Genomic DNA, 14119 nt, shown 5'->3' on the forward strand with positions numbered 1-14119 from the left:
CCTTTTGGGAGTTCATGAGGCTTGTAATCACCACCTGATGAGTGTATAACTAAGACTGAATTTTTACACCAGTTCTTGTCTGTGTAGAGTGGGTTGCTAGGGTTAGGATAGGTGCTTGGTTTAGCTTCCTGATATGGTAAGCGGGAATTGAATTTAAAGTGAATGCAAAAGGTTGCATTCATGGAGCCTAAGAGATGGAACTCTTGTGGCTCCCTTTTTGACACTGGTAACTTTCTCGCCCATTCTTGCCAAAACAGTAAAGGATTGTCAGCAGGGTAACGGCCAGGGGAAGGTGCGAGTAAGTTAACTTCATTTAAAGCACTCCACATTTCATTCGGGAATTCTGAGTATTTAAAAGGAACTCCCACCAGGCAAGTTGACAGGAGGTCAGAGGCTGTCGCGGTGGAGAGGCAAATGTGATCTTGTCCAAGGGCTCTGGCCAGAGTGGTCCATACATTTGCTTTGGGCTGAGGGACTAACCAGGAGATCGCTGGAGAAATGATCGCAAGTAGGATGAGAAACAGGCTCGGTCTCATGGCGTCTCGAGACTGCACACGAACAGCAGGATCTAAATCGGTAAAAGGAAACTTAAGACAAACATATATTACAAACTATTCCAGATAGGAGGCTTAAATGGAATTTCCTCCAGAGAATGCGCGCGGCGTTTTCTTCTCCAGGCAGCATGAGCAACCTGGGGTGCTTCTGCAGATTTCTCTGAGACTTTGGGAACATAGGGCTTTACCCATTTGGAAGGAACCCACCTTAAACCAGAGGGGGTGGACACACAGGCGTATCCACGTCCCCAAGTAACTAATTTGTAAGGTCCCACCATTTTCCAAGTCTCAGGGTCCTTTACTAAAACCGGAGGTTTTTCTTTTATCAACCTGTGACTGCTCCCCCCAAAGCGGCGTAGGATGGGTGGGTTCAGGCTGTCAAAAGAACAATTCAGAAAATTGATTGTGAATAGTGCCCTGGATAACCGGATGTGGGGAGGTTCTACTTTCAGAACCTGTTGTTGCTGGTCCAGGACCCTTTTAATATCACGGCGAGTTCTTTCTACAATGGCTTGACCTGTAGGGGAGTAGGGGATGCCAGTTTTGTGCTCTACTCCCCATTGCTGCAGGAAGCTCTCGAATTCCTTGGATTTATAAGCAGGCCCATTATCAGTTTTCAGCTCCTTGGGGATGCCCATGAAAGAAAAAGCCTGTAAGAGGTGCCTAATAGCATCAATAGATGATTCTCCTGTGTGGGCAGAAGCAGAGACTGCTCCAGAAAAGGTATCTACACTAACGTGAACATATTTCTGCCGTCCAAAAGCCTGTATGTGTGTTACATCTGTTTGCCACAGTTCACAACTGTTCAGTCCCCTTGGGTTTGCTCCCGTACTCACTGTAGGGAGTGCATGTTGTTGGCAATTTGGGCACGTGGCCACAATCGCTTTGGCCTGTTCTCGAGTGATGTTAAACTGGCGAACCAGGCCAGGTGCATTTTGGTGGAAAAGCTGGTGGCTGATTTTTGCCTGTTCAAAAACATTTGGGAGAGTGGCCATCACTGCAGGTGCAGCAAGAGCATCTGCCCTTCTGTTGCCTTCAGCGATAAACCCTGGCAAGTCAGTGTGTGACCTGACATGCATCACCTAAAAGGGTTGCTCTCGGTGAGTGACTAACTTTACCAGTTTGGAAAGCAATTCAAAAAGTGCGATGTTAGATACATCTTGCAGTATTGCTTGATCTGCTCTGGATACTACTCCTGCCACGTATGCAGAGTCTGTAATCAGATTAAATGGTTCTGAGAACCTTTCAAAAGCCCTAACAACCGCAGCCAATTCAGCAACCTGAGGTGAACCTTCCACCTCAGCAATGTCCGTCTCCCACTGCTGGGTTTGAGGATCCTTCCAAGTCATAATGGACTTGTGGGACCTCCTGGACGCATCTGTAAAGACAGTTAGAGCCCCTTTTAAAGGTCTCCTACTTAGAGCAGTTCTTAATTTTAAAGTAAATTGAACATCTTGTTCAAACAATTTGCAAGCGGGCCGTGCTACCGAAAATTGTCCTGAGTAGGAATCCAGAGCAAACTGCAGCACTTCATTTTCTTGAAACAATTGTTCCAGTATTTTCATAGTATTTTGACCTGATTTTAACTCAACTGGGATGTGAATGCACTTAAAATCACATCCTGCTAACTCCCTGATCCGGGTCCTTGCTTTCCGGATTAGTTCCGCTATCAGTTCCTGAGGCTTTGTCAGTCTCTTAGACCTTTTGTGACTGAGGAAAACCCATTCTATGATCAAGAGAGAGTCCCTCTGGTCCCGGTCCTTTTTTGGTGTGTCCTTTGCCTTAGGTGTTTGTTTTTCCTCCCACTGGAAAATAATTCCATGGAGGTGTGGCAACTTACCTAGGATGATAAATTTGAATGGCAGGTCAGGCCGGCATCGGTGGGCCTGTCTTGTGGACATTGCAATCTGAACCTTTTCTAGAGCTTTCCGTGCCTCTGGGGTAATAGACCTAGGAGCACCTGGGTCCTCTCCCACTTTCAATAAATTGAAAAGAGGGGCAAGGTCTTCATTAGTCAGACTAAGCCATGGTCTTACCCAATTCAAAGACCCACACAACTTGTGGACATCCGCAAGGGTCTTGATCCTTGGATTGATTTCTAGTTTTTGAGGAACAATGGTCCTATTTCCAATTTCTAAGCCCAAATACTTCCAAGGTGGCATCTTTTGAATTTTCTTTTCCTGGAGCTCGAATCCTGCAACAATCAATGCATCGATCGTTAGGTCAAGCGCATGTGTTAGTAAATCATCAATGGGGGCACACACAAGGATATCATCCATATAATGATAGATGATGGCCTTCTCTGCGGCTGCACGCACTGGGGAAAGCAGGGAAGAGACATACCACTGGCAGATAGCTGGAGATACCTTTAGGCCCTGAGAAAGAACGGTCCAATGGTACCTTTTCATAGGAGCTTCTGAACTGATAGAAGGGACAGAGAATGCCAAACGCGGTGCATCATCAGGGTGCAATGGGATTTGGAAAAAACAATCTTTAATATCAATAACAGCTAATTTCCAATCTTGGGGAAGCATTGTTGGGGATGGCATACCAGGTTGGGGAGAACCCATATCTTCAATTACATTATTAATTTGTCGGAGGTCACAGAGGAGTCGCCACCTCTTTTTGTCAGCTTTTTGGATGACAAACACTGGAGAGTTCCATGGGGACATGGTCTCCACAATGTGGCCCTTTTTTAGTTGCTCTTCTACTAGTTCTTCAAGCACCTTTATTTTTTTTTTACTGAGTGGCCACTGTTTCACATCAACTGGTTCGTCTGTTTTCCACTTAAGTTTTTGGGTGGGGCGCTGTTGTTCAATGACTGCTGCACAAAAATGCTATGGAGAGTCTGGAATATCAATTGTGACACCCCACTGGGCCATTAAATCTCTCCCTAACAAAGGTTCTGAATAATCTAACACAAATGGACAGATATTTGCCAATTGTCCGTTTGGACCCTCGAACTGAATAATGCTTTTGGGTTGTTTTGCCAATTGCAGACCTCCTACACCTCGAAGGTGACCAGCAACATTTTGTAAAGGCCAGTGTGCTGGCCAGTCTTGTACTGGAATCACTGTGCAGTCTGCACCTGTGTCTACAAGCATCTCAATGCGTTTAGACTCCCCACCCCCACTGACATTGCACCACAATTTGGGTTTATCTATCCCAATAACTTGGGCCCGGGCGACTGTGGGCCCTTGTTTTTCGACATTTTCAGGTAAAGATGGCACAGGGATAGCTTGAGCAACAATTTGTCCCTTGGGAAGAAACAGGGGTGGGTGGAAACAGTGCAGGCTGAGAACAAATTGCTTGGGATCTGATGTTGTCATTCCTGGAGCAATCTCGATCTGTTGTGGTGTGTGTTTGGTTTCCCCAATGACGATGTACTTACAACGAATTCGGTTCCAAGTACCCTTCTGTTCAGGATTTACAGAGACAAAATGCCAGTCAGTGTCCTTCAGGTGGAGTGACTCTGTCAGCTGCAACCTGTAAGGCTCATTGACAGAAGATGTGGTTAATACAGAATCACTTAAATCACAACAAAGGTTATTTTGTTTCACTTTCAACAGTGGAGTAGCAAACTTGGTCTTTGAAGCACCTGCTTCACTTACACAAATGTTAATATTATCGCGCGCTTGATTTGTTTTGCTACCCTTATTCTCTTGGCCTGCTCTTTTTATGTCTGCATGCCTGGCAGGCTGGCACTTTATTCTTCGTTTTTTTGTTGTTGACCCCCAGGGAGGGCTTGTAGTTCTCCTCCCCTGCCATTTCTAAATTCATCAAATTCATTTTTCAGGGGGCACTGGTTACTCCAGTGTCCTAGCTTATTACAAAGCAGGCATGGTTTAGTGGGCTCAACCATTGCTGGTCTCCGCTGCTGCCCAGGGTACTGCTGTGCTGAGGGAAAAGGTGCAGGGCTGGCAACAGCGACACGCTGGAGTGGTCTTGGCAGCAGCCTTGGTCTGGTGTCTTCAGCCACAGTCATCAGAGGCACTTTCCTGTTACAGACTAGAAGCATATCTTTTAATGTAGGGGAAGGTTCCATAGGAAGGCTCAGGATTGCCGCTCGACATTGTTCATTTGCATTTGTAAACGCTATTTCTTCTAAAATTGCTTCCCTAGCATTTTCTTTTTTAACCTGTATTTCAATGGCTCTAGTTAGCCTTTCTACAAATTTCAAAAAAGGCTCTGATGGTAGTTGTTTGATTTTACTATAGGGCTCAAAAGGCCCCTCAGGTTGGAGGGAAAAGAATGCTTTTTCAGCTGCTTCTTTTACTTTCTCAAGTGTTTCTGCAGGAATTGCAGCAGCTTGGACTGAGGGAGAACACCACTGGCCTTCACCACAGAGGTGCTCAATGGTGATAGGGTTACTGCTGTTGTCTTTTGCTGTGTTTGGATCAGCCTGTAAGCTTGGGAGAGCATCTTTTAGCAGTTGTTTCAATGCTGATTCCCATAATTTGAATTCCGTGGATGTCATGAGACATGAAAAAAGCTGTTTTAAATAATGTGGAATTACAACAGTCCTACTTAATTCAGAATTTAAAAGACCACGGAAATATGAACTGTGTGGACCATATTCCTTATGAGATTTACAGATCTCTTTAATCAATTGTCATCCAAAGGAGCTCCAATTAGCAGTTGGAGCTGCTCCGGCTTGAACTGCAGGCTGAAACATAACAGGAGCTAGCGACAACATAGGACTATGCATTGGGTCTGCCGTCCCCTGCTCTGTATCCCTGGAATCAGAAGCATTGGGATCACAGCTACAGGTTTGGGGACAGGCAGTGGGTGTGTGCCCACCATAGGAACCCGGGGAGGGGGCGGGGACAGGGAGCCAGCAAGGGGCGGGGAAACTGTGGGAACAAGGGGCGGGGTCAAGGGGCTGGCAGGGGGCAGGGATACCGTGGGAACAGGGGGCGGGGTCAAGGGGCTGGCAGGGGGTGGGGATACCGTGGGAACAGGGGGCGGGTTCACCTGGTGACATCACGTCAGCAGACGCCTCCTGGGAGGAGTAGAGGGGCGGAGCTGAGGGTACTGCAGGAAAGGCGGGGGGAGGGGGGAAGGTGTCACGAGGAACAGGAGGAGAGGGGGATGGGGCAGGAATTTTGGGATGCTTAAGAGGATTTTGGGAAGAAGAAGACCAGGTTTGGGAAGATGCCACGTGGCATCCACCATCTTGTGGACCCCCTAGGGACTGGGGGCCATTTTGGACATCACTGCTCTCCGGAAAGCTGACACGTGCTCTGGGTTTTAGAGGACGGGATACAGGGGGTTGGGAAAGCCACGCAGCCTGGCCAGGGCTTTGTGAACAAAACAACTCAGGTATTCTTGCACACTCTGGGAGCCGACTTCCCAATGAGTGTGCTCTCTTTAAAATACCAAGTTTTGGGGAAAGAGGTTTAGGGGTTTTAGAGCAAGGAGAAACAGGGAGAGCAGAGGTACATGGCTTTACATTTGGCTTTTTCTTCATTTCCTTTTGTTTGAGCAATGCTGTTCGAATTTGTAAACTCCAGAACACAAATTTAGCTGAGGGTGATTTGCCAGATTGTCCTAAGGTTATCAATTCATTCCCAACTTTATCCCAGAATTGAATATTGTGGATTTCTTCAGGGGAAATGTTTGGGAACTGCAGAAAAAGCCATCTTATAAACTGTTTCAATTTTCCTTTAGAGAATTTCACATTACTCTTGATTAAAATGCTAACAATATCATAATACACTCCCCTTTGTACAATGCTAAGTTTGGAACCCATGTTAGATGTAAAAGGCAAAGTACTTAATCCCGCCGGACCAAAAACAAAGCTAAAATCAGCTACCAATTTCTAAAAAAAACCACAGATAGAAAGCGATAACGAGCAGACAAAAGCTTCACAATGCAGCTGTATATACTGCTTTTAAAATTCCCGGGCAGCAGCAGCAGGGCACGCCCTGCCGAGCCGAGGCAGAAACAAAGCCTCTCCTGCCGTGGAATGCAGCCCCCCCCGCGGAGCAGAGAGAGCAGCCACTCCACGTGGCAGCCGAAACCGGGGGGCCCCCCGCCGCCGCGTGTGCTGAGAACACTCCCGACCCCGCAGATCCCCCGGCCACCTGGAAAGAGAGCTCCCCCCCTCCCCCACTCAGAGAAAGAAAGAGAGTCTCCTAACACGTGTAGGGAGCCGAGCACGCTGCCGTGCCGGGGGGGAAGGGCAGAGAGCGATCCCGCTCCGGCGCGAATTCTAAAAGACAGCTAAACACACGGCAGAAAACTAAAGCTAGAACGCTATGAATTCCCGTCTGTGGGGCTGTGCAGCCAAAAATGCAAAGGCAAAAAGGAACAGAATTCGCGGCAGAGTCTGTTTTTGAGCTTCTGCTCTACCGAAAGCAGAGATACTCGCGTGAAATGGAAGCTGTAGGCTGGGTCTAGGCAGGCAGGTCTCCACCGGAAAAGGACCTCTCTCTGGGCAAGAGAGGCTACCCTCTTCTTCCTCTGGAAAATCTGGTCACCAAACAGAAGCTGGGCTTTCCAGAAGCGCCGAACAGTCCACGAAACTTTTTCTGGGAATATTCCCAAAGTCTCTAGCTGGGAGTCTTGAAGCCAGGCTCCTTTCAGCTGGATGCACAGCTGGCAGAAACTTCTCTGAGGTACTGCGAGTCCGTTCTCGGGCTGCGGAGTCACTTTGCCCGCCTCAGGGATGCCAATATATTGGAATATGAATCCCAATATAACCAGTTAGATGGTGCCTGGGCCAGTTCTGACCCTCGCTGCTGGGCCAAAGGCAGCACTGTGATGTTTTACCCCAGAGATACCTTGGCTGCTGGAGAGTGCAGCGGGGCACAGGCGCAAGTCCAGGCTTGTCAGGACTTGGTTTACCTCAGGAGAGAGAGCTTCTGGCGATGGTGAAGATAAGAAAGGGAGGATTCTGCTGGAGGGTTGCCAGATGTTTATTCCATGGTTACAGAGATGTCTGCACCGGGCAACTGCTGCTAACAGAATGCCGGCCGCATGGTCTCATTAACCTTATAAGCTTGGGAACAGGGGGAAGGGGAGGGGACAGGTGAGTTACCAACCAGGTGAAGGGGGCAGGGTCTCAAGGGAGGATGACACTTAGACAGGCCAATGACCTCTGGGCATAGGGGCATCTTTTGAATCTGACTAATCACACGACGCCTTGCTGGAATCTTAAGCCTGATTGACAGGGCACACTCAGCAAGGGGGCGAGGGAGAAGGGAGAGGGTATAGGCACACCTGGGAAGGGACTCGGAAGTTTAAAACAGGACATTGCAACACACCGCAACATCAGCCTTGTTGGCCTTCCCCTTTATTCTTACCCATAGACATTCAACTCCATCTTCCTTAGTTTCAATTTCGATGGCATCAAAAGTTTGCTTAATATAAAGGGCCACCCCTCCTCCTCTTCTTCCTTTCCTGTCTCTCCTGAAGAGCTTGTATCCATCCAGTGCAGTACTCCAGTTATGTTAGTCGTCCCACCATGTTTCCGTGATGGCAACTACACCTCAGCTCTGCAGTTGCACCATGGCCTCCAGCTCTTCTTGTTTGTTGCCCAAGCTGCGTGCATTGGTATACATGCACCTCATCTGGGCAACTGACTTCACCCCTAACTCAGCCTTGCAATTCTTGGGCCTGTTTTCATATAGCTCAGCTGGTTCCCCTTCCCCCTTCAAACCTAGTTTAAAGCTCTCTCAATGAGGTCTGCCCGTTCATGAGCTAAAAACCTTTTGCCCTTAACAGAGAGGTGTACCCCATCAGGTTTCAGCAGAGAAGATGCTGTAAAAATTTCCCCATGATCAAAGAATCCAAAATTTTGCTGATGACACCAACCCTTAAGCCACTTGTTGATGATGCGGATTCTTCTGTTTCTTTCATCATTTTCCTTCGCCACCAAAGGGACTGAGCAGAACACTACCTGTGCTCTAGCCCTATCAACTACCTGACCCAGTACCCTGAAGTCCTTTCTAATTGCCTTGACGCTCCTTTTCTCAATTTCATCACTGCCAGCCTGGAGTATCAGCAGTGGGTAATAATCAGAGGGCTGAATCAGCCCAGGAAGTCTCTAAGTGATATTTTGTACCCGGGCCCCAGGGAGGCAACAGACTTCCCTGTGGGATGGGTCTGGTTGACATATGGGGCCCTCAGTTCCCTTCAGGAGGGAATCACCTACTACGATTACCCTTCTTTTCTTCTTGATGCTAGAGGTAGTGATCCGTCTTGCAGATGAATCATAACTGGGGGGTTCACTGGGCAGGCAATTCTCTCCTAAATCATCTAGTTGGGTCTCTCTATCCAGGATCTCATACCTATTCTGAAGTGGTACTTGGGTGGCTGATGGGGAGGGGGAGGACTTTTTGCTATTACCTCCCCGAATGGGGACCCGTTTCCACTCCTCTTCATCTACCAGGTGCCCTTCTGTTACCTGAGAGCGGGAGGCATATAAGTCCTCAGTCTCTTGGTCAGAAGCCTCCCTTAAAGATGATAGGGCTGAATTCCACCAGTCTATTTCCCTTTCACTTTCCCTGATACTTCTTAACCTTTCGACTTCCTCCCTAAGCTCAGCCACCAGTGAAAGGAGGTCATTCACTTGTTCACAGCCCAGGCAGGACACCTCCACAACACTCCCTGAGGCCACTGATAAGCTCAAACACTCTGGACATGGATGGGTCTGTACAGACACATCCTTTTTGGAGGGCCCGACTTGGTCACTTATACCAGCCACAGCTTTTGACCATGTAGACACCATTACTGACAAACACCTCAAAAATAACCAGGCAGCAGAAAGATCTCAAACAAAACAGAGCACTCCTTACTAGCAAGAAAGCTGGCAACCCTGCCTGCTTGACCTGCCTGCGCGAACTGCCGCGCAAACTGCCTTGTATACTCCCCAGAGACTCACCACAACCCTGTTTGCCCGCTCCTGTTCGCCGAGCTCCCCAGACACCTCTTATAATCAGCCACTCAGCAGCAACTCAGGAAGCTCCACCCTCTGCTCAATGATCCAGTTTGTGTCTTGAGGGTGTGAAGAAATGTGTAAAAGTGAATGAGAAGTAAAAGAGAGTGAATGTAGACAAATTAGAATAGAAGTAATGTAGATTGTGCATTATAAGTTTTACCACATCTCCTTAGAGGGAAGTGTATTGTGTAGAAGAATGGTGTAAGGGAAAAAAAAAAATTGAGTGTAAGGGGTTGAAAGAAGTATTTAAGCTCTAAGTGAAAGTAAGAAACAGAAGCAAGAGATAAATAAATAAGATCTTGAAAAATAGAACAGAAAACCAGTGAATTAAAAACACAGAAAAATAGGAGAATAAAAGTACTTTAAGTTAAGTTAGCTGAGAAATACAACTCCTTGCAAAATACAGAGTATGTAGAAGTTGATGAGAGAAACATACAAGCTATGGAAAAAGAGAAATTACCAATAACATTAAACAGAGAAACTGAGTTTTGATAAAATCATTAAATAGCAGACCATTAATGCCTGTGTTTGAAAGCCCGTTTCAGGTACTCTTCATTACTAATTCGACTGTGCAGACCAAAAGAAAAAGGTTGGACTCACATCACTCTCACCCCCTGGCATTGGACCAGGATTCAACATCAGTTTTTTTCCCCTCTGGCATTCTGGCATTAGACCGGACTCCACCCCTTTCTCCTTCTGGCAGTGGGCCAGACTCCCAGTTTTTCCCTCTGGCATTGGGCCAGAGTCTACACCACTCACCTCCGGGCACTGGATAAGGATTCATCCACATCACAAGTTAATTCACCTGAGTATACTGTGATTTAAAGTTGACTCTCAGGAGGAAGAGTCAAAAAGACTGAATTGTATGGGAAAAACTGGTATCAGAGTTCTAATATTGCTTAAAATGTTTCAAGAATGTTTTGTGTAAACTATGTTGGTAAAAAGTTTAAGGCTGTAAATAAGTAATTCTAGTTTAAGTTCCCCAATTTATTTCTAAAGACTCCAGGTTAATCCTCTACAGAACACTCCCCTGGGGGGGAAACCAAAATTGGTAGGGAACAGACCAAGAGAGGTTTAACCAGAGAAGCGGGTAGAAGGGACTCTAAAGAGCTTGGAAGCTTCTTCTCCGTAAAATTCCCCAAGAGGCAAGGCCGGGTGGGCAGGCTGTGCAAGATGACCCATACCGGACTCTTGGGAAGGGTAGTAATGCTGGCTCTGATTGCTGGTGGTGCTCCGGGAAGCCCAGCTGAGCTGTGCAATGAATGCTACCAATCCCGCTTTGAAGAGGAAGTGAGCTCCTTGTTGAGAGTCCACATCAGTTCTAACCCTGATTGTGTTAACCCCTCCCAATTAGTCCTTTATCAGAAAAATAAGAGAGTGTATTGGATAGCCCAGAATACTGCCACTTTTAGGCAGCCGCTCCTAGGAGAGTGCCCTATAGAGGTAGCCTGGTTGTGCTTTGAATGTGATGCTGCTGAAACAAGCTCAGCAGATCTTGTAAAAAGCAAAGAAATGGTGAAAATGGTAAGAAAAATTGTTTGTTACAAGTATTTATATGAGTGTACTGGAAAAGAGGTAAACCCCTTTTGGAACACATTTCAGGGGAGCTCTAAACCCCTAGGTTTGATCTCATCTGCAACTGCATTGCTAGAGTGATAAAACCAATTTTCTTATTACCCAAAGAAACTGGATCAAGTTTGGGAGTTCCTATATAGAATGATTTGGGAGAAATTAAACAAAACCAGGAAAGTGAAATAGAAATTGAGAAAATACAAAATTGTAAAAGCCAAGTTCGGATCCCAATATCTGTGTTGAACAAAGTCATCCGGCTCCAGGCAGTATTAAAAAAAAAGAATTCAATTATTAGGAACATTTCAAACGAAATAAAAAGATTAGCATGTGTAAATAATCAAGATCAAACTCCTACACTTGATCCCAGTCAGTGGCAGAACTTGGATGTTTTCCGAAAAGATGTATAAGAAAGGGTAGTTTTTCTCGCTGTGTGTGTACTTGAAGGATTGTTCTTTTTACTATGCTTATTTATCTGTTTTAGTAAAATAGTACTGGCAGTGCAGACCAACCTGAAGAAACCAAAGAAAGTAACAAGGTAAAGTAACCATGATTACCAAAGTGCAGAAGAGATTTATAGTAGATTCAAAACAAAAAATTGTAAGTTGATGCAAGCTTAAAATCTAAGCTCGATCAAAGAAAAAGAGGGGGGACTGTTATGAACAAAAATTCGGTCAATATTTTTTTTGTGAGAAAAAGTTACAAAAAGGCAGCCAGATCACTGTCCCTGCCAAAGTTCTGTGTGTTTTGTCATGGTAATCACGGGTCCTTGTAGTTAATAGTTGTTTTTGTATTAGTAAAAGCCCTGGCTAGGGCGAGGTAATGGCCCTTCCCCGAGGCTAAGGTGTACCTTTCCCAGCATAGGGAAGACACCTGAGAGGGTGGGGGGGCGTTATGCAAAGTGACTCCAAGACCAGCATGCTTTTTGGGACCCTGACTCCAAACGCACAGAGAAAACCCCAAAAACAACGAGCCAAATAAGAGTTGAGAGACTAAAGTGATGTCTGGACATGAGGAGCCGATTGCTGAGCCTGCAGAGATGCAGAGTCCCTCTCGCCCTGACCATGGGAGTCGTCCCCAGCGGTGAGACCGAGCCGACTGGGCCAGGAGGGATAACATCTGACAGGGGACACCACGCCCTAAAGGCTCCCACGAGGATTGGATTCCCCAGCTCTGCCCCTAGACGACAGAGCTGTGCATATCCTCCTCTGAGTCGCCCTGGGAGACACGACGAGGACTGCAGCCCTGCCGAGCCGCCCAATCCTGAGCTGATTACTTTTAATAAAGGCATTAAAAAAGAGAAGTCGTCTCTTGGCCCTGTTTATTTCATCAGGGGCTTCTCTTTTTCTCCCAGCAAATAGAACTCCTGGTCTTGAAATCGTTTCCCATCCTTTTCCCTCTTTTGACATGTTCATTTCAGGTGTCCTCTCTCCCCGCAATAATAGCAAACAACCACTAGAGGTCGTTCCATGCTAAATGATTCTCTTAAATTAACATAATATATTTCGACTGGAGTGTCCTCTCTTGACACTCCGGTACCGATGGCGTGTTCCCGGAGGGCTTGGCTTGCTCTTCCCCCTCCCGGAGTGTCTCCTCACACACACACACTCGCCCCCTCTGTTCGTGGCCCTGTCCCTCTTGAGTACGTGGGAACCGCACTATAGGAGGTCTGCAATTGCCTCGTCCATGGGACGTCTCATTCACCACACTCTGGGAACACACTCTCCAACACTCGTCCATGGGATGTCTCATTCACCACACTCTGGGAACACACTCTCCAACATCCCAACCGGACTGCCCCTTGTTGCCCCTTGTTTGTACTCACATATACGCTCGCCTGCGTCTTGGTCCGGACTTCGTGCACAAAGATTATGGGTGGTTTTGTTGCCGGCTTTCCTTTGCCTATTACCTGAATTTGGGTTTGTTGGGTCGGGGACCCTGGAGAATAGCAACCCTGGGGCCTCTGAGAAATGGGGCGCCTCCCCAGCAAGTTCTCTTCTCCAGGAATTAGCCCGAATCTGAGTCATGGCACCAATTTGTTATGGATTAGTTGCGGTGGGGAATTAATCACCAACTAATAAGTCCAAAAAATGAAATTTATTAATTGATACAGCAAGCAATAATAGGCAAAGTCAGTGGCCTGGGCGTGCTGGGCGACAGGAGAGACCCCGCTCTACCACTGCCGTGCACTTCTGATATTTCGTGGTGTTCTTATCCAGTCCTGCTTCCGGGTTGATGTGTAGTACTCTGCGTGTTCTTCTTTTGTGTCTAGGTGGTCATGGTCCACCTCCCGGAGGTCTGAAGATGAAGGCCGGTATTTTCCTTATTTGCCAGGTCTATCTGATTTCTGGAATTTTAGGCTCAATCTACTGAGTTCCTGGAATCTTAGGTTTACTGAGCGGATAAGCTGATACTGTGCTATCAATCATAGCAAACCCCCCACCCATATTAACAGTTTACTAAAGAGATAAACAAATGTTTGTGAAACCCATTGTCTTTGGTTTCACCTTCCTTATCTTTTTATGTCTGGAAATTTACTTAAGCAAACAAATGGAGGTGGTGCAACTTTGTCAGCTTTGATGAACAAACTTGAAGTTTTAACCCATTACACCAGGAGCTCTGTTCTCTTGATAACCACAGCTCTGGCTGCTCAGGGCAACTTTCTAAAAGAATCACTTCATCGAAACAGTAAAAGTTCAGTTAGAAGAAAGCCCTCTCCTGATTCTTCCTAAAAATACAGGACAAAGACTATAGAAGATAAAAGTCCAAAAAGAATGGGATGAAGGGATTGGTCTGTTTCCATTAAGAGAGGTCCCCATAGGAGGGGGCGGACCGGGGCTTCGGGGTTTGTAAATGCTCCTTTGACTTCATCTGAGGTCTGAAATTTTAAGAAATAAATCAAAGGGATATTTGGAGGATCCCATAGGCATAGCTGAACAATTAGACCAATTTTTAGGTCCAAACATTTATACTTGAGAAGAGATATGGTCTGTAATGAAAATACTATTTTTCTCAGGAAGAAAGTCAATTAATCAGAGCAGCTGAAATAAAA

This window comes from Zonotrichia albicollis, chromosome 23, assembly GCF_047830755.1.
Source record: "Zonotrichia albicollis isolate bZonAlb1 chromosome 23, bZonAlb1.hap1, whole genome shotgun sequence".
In the NCBI taxonomy this organism is placed as follows: domain Eukaryota; kingdom Metazoa; phylum Chordata; class Aves; order Passeriformes; family Passerellidae; genus Zonotrichia; species Zonotrichia albicollis.